Source organism: Pinus tabuliformis, chromosome Q, assembly GCF_031772625.1.
Source record: "Pinus tabuliformis cultivar Carrire ecotype Pingquan chromosome Q, CPIR1, whole genome shotgun sequence".
NCBI classification, from domain to species: domain Eukaryota; kingdom Viridiplantae; phylum Streptophyta; class Pinopsida; order Pinales; family Pinaceae; genus Pinus; species Pinus tabuliformis.
In genome coordinates, this window is record NC_142296.1 from 1,230,198,487 (window position 1) to 1,230,209,846 (window position 11,360).

The 11,360-nt window shown below is 36.9% G+C and overlaps 2 pseudogenes across 1 annotated transcript; one reads left to right on the forward strand and one right to left on the reverse strand.

Annotated features, from left to right (window-relative positions):
• The first annotated feature begins 1,377 nt into the window (after window positions 1–1,377).
• On the forward strand, window positions 1,378–3,846 carry LOC149224252 (E3 ubiquitin-protein ligase CSU1-like; annotated as a pseudogene). The gene is made up of 2 exons (XR_016249055.1): window positions 1,378–1,616; window positions 3,058–3,846. The product of XR_016249055.1 is annotated as an E3 ubiquitin-protein ligase CSU1-like (transcript).
• Window positions 3,847–8,564: 4,718 nt separating this feature from the next.
• Window positions 8,565–10,918, reverse strand: LOC149224253 (E3 ubiquitin-protein ligase CSU1 pseudogene; annotated as a pseudogene).
• Window positions 10,919–11,360: the final 442 nt, after the last annotated feature.

Here is an 11,360-nt window from a genome sequence, read left to right on the forward strand (position 1 = left end):
ATCATCATGTTAAGTATGCTTTATGATATTGGCTTTTCAGGTGCTATTTAATTTGTTTGCTTGTTTGTCTTTGCAGATTCGCAACAAGGGAGCTCATTTGGATCAAAGGAGCGAGGCTTCCACAAACTTGCATTGGACCCAAGGTAGGCCTAAACACTTGTTTGCCTTTGTTTATAAATGCATATTTAGAGAAAGATAGTTTTTGATTGGCTTGCTTGTCACTAGATATCGTTAGATTCTAGTAAGGTCTATCTAGTTCGCAAGATCGACTCATTCCGTGTGACAGGCACACATTTCTATGTAGGTGGAACCATGAGCAGTGCAGAGGGGGCCAAAACCATGATCTGAGCAATTTCTCCAGGGGGCCAGATTTTCACTTTGTTAGATTTTGACAAATTTTTATATGGTTTCAGCATTTTTCGATGACATGAACTCAATGATGTTGTCCTTTTCTCCATCAGAGATCTACAATTTTTGGGCTTCTTCAATTATGGAGGTATAAGGTCGTCAGTGTGACTTTTGTTGTACTTTCAGTATTTTTCCATCTAATGAAAACAGGGCCTCCCCACTAATTCAAGTAGGGCCCGAAGACGTAGTCTCTCCTAAACGAACTCCGATATCAATCTTGTGTTCTCTATGCGTGACTTGCTATTCTTCTCTTCCTCTTCTTTATGCACTTGTAATTTCATGGTTAAAATGCAAGCTTAATATGTAATTCTTTAATGCATCATAAGGAAAATATTTTTTGGAATCAGCCAGTCACAATATAAACATTGTTCATCTGTGAGTATGGCCTCCATTCCAATTATAACTTATAACATTGTCCATCCAAAGATTACATGCTAGTTACAACATATGACACTACCCATCTAAGGCCTTCATGCCAATCATAATATATATATATATATATATATATATATATATATATAGGAGTAGTCTACCTAGGTGGAGGAATGGCCCAGTTTCCGTCAACACCCAGAAAATCGTCTGGCTCCGGCCGCCGACAATCCCTCCGCCCTCCGCCACCCTCTTTCTCTGCCCCCTCCCCTGGCAATCCTAACATTCCTCGACATAAAATCCGATCGAAGCTGGAAATCCTGACATCCCCTGACAGATCGGATTTGAGCTGGAATTGCAGCTGTAGAGATTTATCGCCATTTCCAATTCAAAATGAGGAATTGTGATCCCATGGGTTGCTCACTCACCTTCCTCCTCGACTCGACGCCTCCCGCTCTGCAATTCAATTCCTTCGCTCTGCAGCTCGCCACCCAGGGACAATTCGGTGACACCTCCGACTCTGTTAACGATTGATTGAGACATGCACCATTTCTGTCCTATATCTGTCGCCGGCAATTGTAAATCCCCGAGTTAGCGAAGATGTTGCAGAGGCATTCAAAGAACAACAATGACTTGGTGTTCTTTACATATGACAAGAAGAGAAAGCTTGGGTATGGTACTCAAAAGGAAAGGCTCGACAAGGACTCCATTAAGCCCTTTGATGCATGCTCTCTGTGCCTGAAGCCATTGATAAACCCCCTCTGCTGTCATAAGGGCCACCTCTTCTGCAAAGAATGCATTCTAGAATGCCTGTTAGTGCATAAGAAAGACATCAAGAGGTAAGATTATCCTGAATAAACCCAGTTTTTAGTTTTGAATTTTTTGGAGTATTGGGTATTGTTTTCCCTTGATTTGGGAAAATAGGTTCCTGCTACCAGTGTCTTATAGGATGCTATAAGGGTTTTCTCTTTGGGTATTACTGGTCCTCTGTCGGGAATTGTTCCTATATTAGGTTTTTTCATGGAATCCTCCAATTGGGTTTGTGGGAATTTTTTGTCCCATTTTTTATGTTTTGTTTCGGGTAATGGATTCCTGTTATTAGGTTTCTTTGGGAACTATGCACAATCAAGAAAGATCGGAGAGAACATATAATTTTTAGATGTGTTACCCATAAAAACATGCACTGTAAATTCAATATAAGTAATGTCTCTTCTTTTCCACAACTACTGGCAAGTGAATATATAGGTTGGTTAGGGAAACTATAGGACACCAATACATAACAACTAAAAACTAAAGTCAAATGATGAGGCGTGATAAACCTTCCCTTTTGTAATTAAATACCCTTTTGACTTAATAGGCATTACCCTCATTACAAGATCCGCATTACAATCAGGTTGTTTTTAAGTTGTGAAGCTGTGGCCGATGGCATTCTTTTTATCAGAGTCACCTAGGACTTCCATCTGACATTTATCCACCAATGTTGCAGCATCAACACAACCCACAACTTGAAACTATTTGGTCAACTGTATTGAGGGTCAAGGCTACCAGATTTTAACCATGTCATCATCACTGCAAGTGCTTCAACTTGCTTCCAGACTGCAACCTATTGGACTGGTTACTAGACCTTCTTTGCCTGGGTAGATGATCTCCCTCCACCTGCCAGAATAAAGCTCTTATGTCTATCCAGGGTCTATGTTATTTTCTTTGAAGGAATCATATGGTTACATTTTGTATGAATGGCACTGCCTTTTGATTTGTTGGGAATTCCAAATCTGCATCAGATGGCCAACGGGATTATAATATTATTCCATTTATTTCTTGATGGCTCTTGTTAATCTGGATTCAATGGAATTGGACATTTGTATGGCTTAGTTATCATAGTACCAAGGTAGATTACAATTGAAATTAGTCTACTTTGATGGCTCTTGTTAATCTGGATTCAATGGAATTGGACAGTTGTATGGCTCAGTTATCATAGTACCGAGGTTGATCACAATTGAAATTAATCTGCTTTGAGCTTTGGATGCCACTGTGCATATTTTGACTATGGGGTCATATTATTTGTTGCATATAGTTTAAGCTAGAAATTTGGATACTACATGGTAGAAACGAGTGTTGCTGGGATTGTATCCCTATTCATTATCAGTAGAATGACTAGTTTAGGTTGTCGGCACTTCAATGTTGAGAGTACAAAATATCTGATATATTTAGGTTTTTAATTTAAATTTTTTATGTGTGGGTATTGTAAGTTGCTGGTGTTATCGGTGTATGATTTGACAGGAAACTTGCAAGCTATGAAGCACATCAAAAACAGGAGAAGGAGGAGGAAGAAGAGAAGCTGTTGTTAAAGAGGCAACAGGAACTTGATGCATTTGATCAGCAAAACAATGGTGTTGTACCTCAATATAATGACAAAAATCACATTCGAGACAAAAATAGTTTTCATGGGGCCAATAGTGTTAAAGTGACTTCATTTGAAGCAGAGGCTCTTCAGAAAATGAAAGCATTTTGGCTGCCATCAGCGACTCTCGAGGATCAAGCAAAAGTTGAGGCACCTTCACTTGATACAATCTACCCAGAGGGTAAAGAGAAACTGAAGTTGAAGTCTCTTTTTCCAGTTATTTTTACCAAGGATCCACATGATAAAAAATCTGAGGTTTTGGGGGCCAGTTCTATTTGCCCTAGTTGCAAAGATACACTAACAAGCAGGCATACACTAATGGCAATCAACACTTGTGGCCATATTTATTGCAAAAAGTGTGTAGAGAAATTTGTTAAATTAGATGGGGTTTGTTCTGTCTACAATAGAAGCTACAAATAAAAGCATTTGATCACCCTGGAAAAAGGAGGTACTGGATTTTCTGGTCACGGGGACCACTTGGAGGCAACTGATTTTAAACATGTTGGAAGTGGTTCTGGCATGGGACTTATGAGGCCAACAATTAAAACATGAACATCAAACTCATGTTGAACTACTATGTACAAATATGATTAAGCAGTCCTGGAATTTTAGTTTGTTGGATTTCATAAATTTGACCAAATAAAGCTTGATTTGCTTTTGTGTTCTAATTTTGAGGCTCTTATGCATCTGGAGTTTTATGATGACGGTGCATCTCTTTTCAGGCATGTGATCAAAAAATCATCCAGGCATTTACTTTTTGCTCCATATTATCCTAAGCTTTCTTCAAGAGCGTTTGGAGGATTTAATTTTGTTTTGTTCTGATATATATATTAGTCAGCCTTGTTCAGTTAGCATGGTTCTAGAAATATGATTAAATATTCAAACAAGTGTGTGTAATTTCATTTAGAAGCAAAAGTGTGGTTTTGATTTCCTTTAAAAGTAAAGTGTGGATTCTTAAAACAAGCATGTTATTCATTTCAAGAAGAATGTAATCCTTCTTTTAATAATAGGCAATAGAACCAATATCATAACTATTAGACAAACATGTGCATTTTGGTATTTCAAATTAACTTAGAAATTGTAGGAGTGACAAAGACTCCTAGCACATACAGTGCACATACATTTCATCAGTTTATTAGTTCTGGTTGATAATTCGTGTAAGTAATTTAACAATCAAATAAATTACCAAACATTTTGGCGTCATTGTCGGGGAAGTGTATATAAAAGTCTTTCTTTTCATTATTATTTTTCTTTTCTTTTCTTTAAAAAAAACATCAATCACCTGCCATCCCCACTATATCACATGGTGCAGTAAGAGCCACACATCCACATCATGAATTCTTATTTTCACAGGTAGAAGAAGAGGTAAAAAAGAGGTTGAAGAAATGGATGGAGATGATGACAATGAGGAAGATCCTTTTGGATTTATCATTCAAGAAACTAATGTCAATGCTCGTATGAAGAACATCCCTCCATCCGTACTTCCTAACGTCAAATGTATAAGATCAGAAGACCCTAAAATCTTTCTTTTTGAATTTGAAATAATTTGTAAATCCTATGGCTACTCATTACACATTCAAAAATTGAATTTGTTTCCGGTAAAATTGAAGGATATAGCTCTTAGATGGTTCATGACTTAGGAACAAATTCTATAAGGGCATGGGATGATATGAAAAGAGTATATTTGGAAAAATATAAAGCTATTGTATACACCATGACTTTAGAAATGAAGTCTTTAATATGAACCAAAAAGAAGATGAAAGCCTAGAAGATTTAGTGGAGAGATTTACTTATAATGTCAAAAGATCTAAATTGCATAATTTAGGATCATACACATTAAAAACTCTCCTACTAAATGCTATAAAGGATGAATGGATTGATTTTCTTAACCTGGTTGGAAAAGGAGATGTCTCTCAATTTTTATTTCAAGAGATTTGTGAATTGTGCAAGAACATATCAAGAGGAAAAGAAAATTATAGAAGATCCCCTTGGGATCTAGTTATGGAGAGAGTAAGTAAGTCGACATCGGAATTGGTAAGTCAAACTAAACTTAACAATTTGCTAGACATTTTTTGTAATTTAAATGAACAAATTGATATTCTAAGAATACAAAGAAAGCAAAAAGTTGAGATTGTTGCTTCATGTATATTTTTCTCTAAATGTAGAAAGAAATGTGCTTTTCATGAATGTCCACTTGATAACATTAAAATTTGTGAAATATGTGCAGGATCACGTACTACTAAAGATTGTCAATCATTACCAAGGCTAAACACAGTTTACCAAGGAGCAAATCAAACACTGGAACAATCAAATTATGTAGCTCCAAGATGACCATGGCAAACTCATCAACCTAGTATGATGCAAGATCTTATTTCACAATTTCAAGGTTATGCACAACAATCACAAAGTAATTGGCAAACACCCTTGCCTTGGAAACTTGGCCATCTCAATCCGTTAAAATGATTTTGGTCCACATCTACAACCCCTACTTCACCATTTCAAGTTCTTCAAAAGGTAAACTAGAGGTAAAAACTTGCATAAGGGTTTTTAGTTTATTAAAGATTTAGGAAAATATGATGAATAACCACTTCAATTACCATTCATGCAATCCATCTTCTCCATCATTGACCTAGCCCTCATCAACCTTTTTCATCATTGAATTAACCATTCAACCATATTTTCATTCATTGATCTATCCCTCATACCAAATTCATGCCCTATCCATAAACCTTATCATCAAGAAATAGTGTGCAATATATTCAAAAGTCATCATACAAATATCATGAGTATAAAAACTTGGCATGACATTGATCCATAGAAGTCATCATGAATGTCTTGCACTCCCTGAGTTTGAAATCTGATATTAATCTACTATCTTTTAGAAATTTGAATATGATGTACTTAAGAGCTATGTTCAAGTCAGAATTTGAAGGGTTTGGAGCAAAATCTAATTGATGATATGTGCTTGTGAAAGAATGAAGGCAATGGTTGGTGGCCATCACTTCTGTGACATATCTTATGCAATATATCTCAATGCATATCATTATGACACTCTGATCTTACCTTCCCAAATTATATGTTGAAGACAACAAAGGTAAATGAAAGTTGCTTTGTTTTCATTCCTCAACTAGGCAAAAGATGGAATTAGTTAAGGCATGTACAGTTATTTCAACTCACAAATATTTTAATAGCAAAAAGGGATCCTCAAAATGCTTTGGAGTCTGCACAACAATATGTCAGTAAAATGAAGTATCCTAGAGAGAGATAAAAACAAAAGTGAGTTCAATCCTAAAGATCAAAGATAATGATTGTTCTGCATATTTGTATCGATTGCTGCACATTTTTGTTTCTTCTATGAGTATGATATCACAAGGATGCTACCTTGCAAGAATATAAGCAGCAAACAAAAACAAGAGTTGAGCACAAGGTAAAAAAAAATTGGCAACAGGTTATTTTCGTATCATAAAGCAAATGCAACAAGAATTTAGCAACAACACAAAATGCTTTCTTTTCTTTACATATTCAACACATATTCATCGAGGCTCATGCAGAAGACATTGATACCCTATTTCAACATGCATATAGAAGGATTTGAGGCACACCTCCAAAAGTATGGTAATAAAATGATTCACATTGAAAAGAATTGAGTTAAGCCTTGGATGTGGTAAGTTGTTACTCATTTTTACTAATGCAAATTAGTTTGAGTTTGCTCCATGATTTCTCTTGAGTGGACATTTGCCAAAATTTTATGGTTCCTCTTCTTCATATTTTTCACTTTCCTCTACTTCACTTACTTTGGGATGATGTCAGTTGTTATTATTCCAGGTTACCACATTGCTTCAATCATTTCATCGACCTTTTATTCCTCTTGGAATCTCTTCTATGGGTTCATTGTGTTCTTTGGTGGAAAATTCTTGTACTCCTCTTGGAATCTCTTCTATGGGTTCATTGTGTTCTTTGGTGGAAAATTCTTGTACAGTGGAAATGGTTTTATTGGTTCAACTCCATTTGTTGGACACTTTATGGTCTAATTGCAGCACAATTGGGTGATGTGGATTCTAAGATGAATACAATAGAAGGAAAATACAAAAATACTATATTTTGGGAGAAGCTACTTCTTGGGAGTTGTATTTTACATGGTGTGCATTCATATTTTATTTTCTTTGATGTTTCCTTTTCCATTGAAACATTCAACTTTCAGATTTAGGCATCAAAGAAGGGGGTGCTACTACATACGAAGTCCTGATATATAAAATTTACGCTGTTAAGAATGGATTTCATTGAACTTGAGTGCTGGAAATTAGCTTTATTCCATGGACTACTACATACAAAGTCTTGATATATAAAATTTACGCTGTTAAGAATGGATTTCATTGAACTTGATAACATGTCTGCAACTCCAGAAATCAGTCTTTTCAATCTGTTAAATATGTTATAAAGATTAATGTATATCACGCCAATATTACGAGGGATTTTTCCATCTGTAGCCTCGAAGACTTCCAGTTTTCTCTATAACGAAGATCTAGCTTAATAGAACATTTCCTTTTTCCTTCATAATGATCAATAATGAATATACAACAAAAATCAAATCTACATAAAGTAACATAGTGTCCATTCTTGGTAAGATTTTTGCTGAATTGACTTGAGCAACAGAAAAGCATGCGAGAGATATGATTGAGATTGGGCCCGAGTTCAATAAGTGAGCATTACAAAATTTTGCACAGAAATTATTTTATCAAATTCATCGCTGGTCACCCATGGATATCAGTAGCCCCCAAGCAGAAAAGCTAAGATACTGAAAAAGAGCAAACTACATATTAAGCCCAATCAAAGATCAATGGCATCAAAAATCGGATATTTTGTATCGCAATTAAATTATACATACAGCACTAGGACTGATCTCTTGAAAACTGATGTTTTAGTGTATTTCATTCCCTAGTCAAGAATTTATGATTCCATTAACCGCACCCAGGATATTATTACAGCATACATACTATACAACAGATTCAGAAACAGAGGCAACCATATTCTCATACAAATGCCACATATATACTAATACCATCCTTATCATATTCCTAGAACCATGCTAACTGAACAAGGTTGACTAATATATATATCAGAACAAAACATAATTAAATCCTCCAAATGCTCTTAAAGAAATCTTAGGATAATATGGAGCAAAAAGTAAATGCCTGCATGATTTTTCGATCACATGCCTAAAAAGAGATGCACTGTCATCCTAAAACTCCAGATGCATAAGAGCCTCAAAATTAGAACACAAAAGCAAATCAAGCTTTATTTGGTCAAATTTATGAAATCCAACAAACTAAAATTCCAGGACTGCTTAATCATATTTGTACATAGTAGTTCAACATGAGTTTGATGTTCATGTTTTAACTGTTGGCCTCATAAGTCCCATGCCAGAACCACTTCCAACATGTTTAAAATCGGTTGCCTCCAAGTGGTCCCCGTGACCAGAAAATCCAGTACCTCCTTTTTCCAGGGTGATCAAATGCTTTTCTTTGCAGCTTCTATTGCAGACAAAACAAACCCCATCTAATTTAACAAATTTCTCTGCACACTTTTTGCAATAAATATGGCCACAAGTGCTGATTGCCATTAGTGTATGCCTGTTTGTTAGTGTATCTTTGCAACTAGGGAAAATAGAACTGGCCCCCAAAACCTCAAATTTTTTATCATGTGGATCCTTGGTAAAAATAACTGGAAAAAGAGACTTCAACTTCAGTTTCTCTTTACCCTCTGGGTAGATTGTATCAAGTGAAGGTGCCTCAACTTTTTCTTGAGCCTCGGGAGTTGTTGATGGAAGCCAAAATGCTTTCATTGTCCGAAGAGCCTCCACTTCAAATGAAGTCACTTTAACACTATTGGCCCCATGAAAACTATTTTTGTCTCGAATGTGATTTTTGTCATTATATTGAGGTACAGCACCATTGTTTTGCTGATCAAATGCATCAAGTTCTTGTTGCCTCTTTAACAATAGCTTCTCTTCTTCCTCCTCCTCCTGTTTTTGATGTGCTTCATAGCTTGCAAGTTTCCTGTCAAATCATACACCGATAACACCAGCAACTTACAATACCCACTCATAAAAAATTTAAATTAAAAACCTAAATATATCAGATATTTTGTACTCTCAACATTGAAGTGTCGGAAACCTAAACTAGTCATTCTACTGATAATGAATAGGGATACAATCCCAGCAACACTCGTTTCTACCATGTAGTATCCAAACTTCTAGCTTAAACTATATGAAACGAATAATATGACCCCATAGTCAAAATATGCACAGTGGCATCCAAAGCTCAAAGCAGATTAATGTCAATTGTGATCAACCTCGGTACTATGATAACTGAGCCATACAAATGTCCAATTCCATTGAATCCAAATTAACAAGAGCCATCAAAGCAGACTAATGTCAATTGTAATCAACCTTGGTAGTATGATAACTAAGCCATACAAATGTCCAATTCCATTGAATCCAGATTAACAAGAGCCATCAAGAAATAAATGGAATAATATTATAATCATGTTGGCCATCTGATGCAGATCTGAAATTCCCAACAAATCAAAAGGCAATGCCATTCATACAAAATGTAACCATATGATTCCTTCAAAGAAAATAACATAGAACCTGGACAGACATAAGAGCTTTATTCTGGCAGGTGGAGGGAGATCATCTACCCAGGCAAAGAAGTTCTAGTAACCAGTCCAACAGGCTGCAGTCTGGAAGCAAGTTGAAGCACTTGTAGTGATGATGACATGGTTAAAATCTGGTAGCCTTGACCCTCAATACAGTTGACCAAATAGTTTTAGGTTGTGGGTTGTGTTGATGCTGCAACATTGGTGGATAAATGTCAGATGGAAGTCCTAGGTGACTCTGATAAAATGGATGCCATCGGTCACAGCTTCACAGCTTAAAAACAGCCTGATTGTAATGCGGATCTTGTAAGGAGGTTAATGCCTATCAAGTCAAAAGGGTCTTTAATTACAAAAAGGAAGGTTTATCATGTCTCATCATTTGACTTTAGTTTTTACTTGTTCTGTATTGGTGTCCTATAGTTTCCCTAACCAACCTATATATTCACTTGCCAGTAGTTGTGGAAAAGAAGAGACATTACTTATATTTAATTTACAGTGCATGTTTTTATGGGCAGCGCATCTAAAAATTATATGTTCTCTCCGATATTTCTCGATCTTGCATAGTTCCCCAAGAAACCTAATAACAAGAATCCATTACCCGAAACAAAACATAAAAAATGGGACAAAAAATGCCCACAAACCCAATTGGAGGATTCCATGAAAAACCCTAATACAGGAACAATTCCCGACAGAGAACCAGTAACACCCAAAGAGAAAACCCTTATAGCATCCTATAAGACACTATTAGTAGGAACCTATTTTCCCAAATCAAGGGAAAACAATACCCAATACTCCAAAAAATTCAAAACTAAAAACTGGGTTTATTCAAGATAATGAATCTTACCTCTTGATGTCTTTCTTTTGTGCTAACAGGCATTCTAGAATGCATTCTTTGTAGAAGAGGTGGCCCTTCTGACAACAGAGGGGGTCTATCAATGGCTTCAGGCACAGAGAGCAGGCATCAAAGGGCTTAATGGAGTCCTTGCCAAGCCTTTCCTTTTGAGTACCATACCCAAGCTTTCTCTTCTCGTCGTATGTAAAGAACGCCAAGTCATTGTTGTTCTTTGAATGCCTCTGCGGCATCTTCGCTAAATCGGGGATTTACGATTGTCGGCGACAGATACAGGACAGAAATGGTGCATGTATCAATCAGTCGTTAACAGAGTCGGAGGTGTCACCGAATTGTCCCTGGGTGGCGAGCTGCAGAGCGGAGGAATTGAATTGCAGAGTAGGAGGCACCGAGTCGAGGAGGAAGGTGAGTGAGTAGCTTGCAGGATCGCAATTCCTCATTTCGAATTGGAAATGGCGATAACTCTCTGCAGCTGCAATTCTAGCTCGGATCCGATTTGTCAAGGGATGTCAGGATTTCCAACTCCGATCGGATTTTCTGTCAAGGAATGTCAGGATTGCCAGGGGAGGGTGGCAGAGAAGGAGGGTGGCGGAGCTAGGGGAGGGTGGTGGAGGGTGGAGGGATTGTCGGCAGCCGGAGCTGGATGATTTTCCGGGCGGTGACGGAAACCGAGCC